General features: G+C 55.5%; 1 protein-coding gene across 1 annotated transcript in view; it reads right to left on the reverse strand.

The window, feature by feature from the left end:
- Nucleotides 1–854, reverse strand: part of PPDPF (pancreatic progenitor cell differentiation and proliferation factor) — a 13,091-nt gene extending 12,237 nt beyond the window's left edge. Inside the window, exon 1 of the mRNA XM_024219204.2 lies at nucleotides 680–854. The gene's annotated coding sequence lies outside the window, so the exon portion shown is untranslated. The remainder of the gene's footprint in view (nucleotides 1–679) is intronic.
- Between the last annotated feature and the right edge of the window lie 448 nt (nucleotides 855–1,302).

Consider the following 1,302-nt stretch of genomic DNA (forward strand, 5'->3'; position numbering starts at 1 on the left):
CGTGGAACGTCGGGACACGGGCGTGGAACGTCGGGACACGGGCGTGGAACGTCGGGACACGGGCCCCTACCCAGGCACTGGTAACGAGTAAACCCCCCTCCATGTCACTTACAATGCAACTGACAAAGCCACCAGGAGCCCGTTTCGCTCCTGTTTCGGGGAGACACGGGGAAACCCTATTTTCCTTCCGCTTCAAATCTTCATCCACGTCCCCTGTTTGCCCCGTACCTAAAGGGTCTGTAGGGCGGTGAGCTGGAAAGGCCCTGTCAATCCTGGGACAGTTTCACCGAGGGAGATCGCGTGTTTCATTACAACGCAGAGCAAAGGGGGGGGGGGAGAGAGAGAAGAGAAATCCCTCAAATGAGAGGAAAATACTTAAAAGTGCCTTTAAAAGCGAGATCTGGGGCGAGACCGTCCTCCTTGGTCTCCCCACACAAGCAAGGCTTGGCAGCGTGTCTGGAAGCGGAGAAAACACACCAATCAGCCCTTCCCCAAATCAACACAATACTCGGCTGCGGTCGCACAGATCTACAGTCACCCGCCACCCCTCTCCGGCATCCCTAGCTCACCCCACCACCAGTTGCTCAAAGTTTCCCTTGGCGCAGCTATTCTCGGAAGCCCCAACCCGACTGGGTTTTTGGGGAGTGGGGTGTGTGTATGTGTGGGGGGGTTGTTTTACCTTGTTTCTTTTCAGCGCTGCTCCCAGCAGCGCCCTCACGGCTTGAGATCACAGGTGGCGAGGCTCAGGGGAGTAAACGCTAGGCCACAGAGCCCATTTGCAAAGGAGATACTGGGAGTGCACTCCACGTCCACAAAACACAGCCAAGGTCTACGGGATTTCAGAGGCAGCGCCGCCGCAGCATGGCTTTATATAGGCCGGTGTCATCACAGCTCGTGTACACGCTGGGGACGCCCCCAATGGGAGGGGACACGGGAGGGAGGAGGTTTCCACCCCCTAACCTAGGGGGGTAAGGGCCCTCTCGGTTTAGGGGCTGGGACGTCTTGTCCGCGTTGGGATCGGAAAGTGTCAGCCCCACGGGTTATTGCACAAACTCTCTGTGTTGTTGTCTGGTGCCTTGTGTATTGCTAATCCCCAGTTCACACATTCAGCAAGCAGGAAAAGGGAGTGAAATGATTCGAAGGGGGTCCCCTTGCAGATCAAAACCTGCCTCCTGTTGGAAAAAAAAAACCAGGCAACGTTTTGCAAACAGCCATGCCCCTGCCCCTTGGGGGCAATAATACTAATGATTAAATTAATAGGGCAAAATCACCCTTGATGCAACTCTGCTTAAGTGAAGGGCG

This window comes from Terrapene carolina, unplaced genomic scaffold (genome assembly GCF_002925995.2).
Source record: "Terrapene carolina triunguis isolate 2854851 unplaced genomic scaffold, T_m_triunguis-2.0 Scaffold130, whole genome shotgun sequence".
Classification (NCBI taxonomy): domain Eukaryota; kingdom Metazoa; phylum Chordata; order Testudines; family Emydidae; genus Terrapene; species Terrapene triunguis.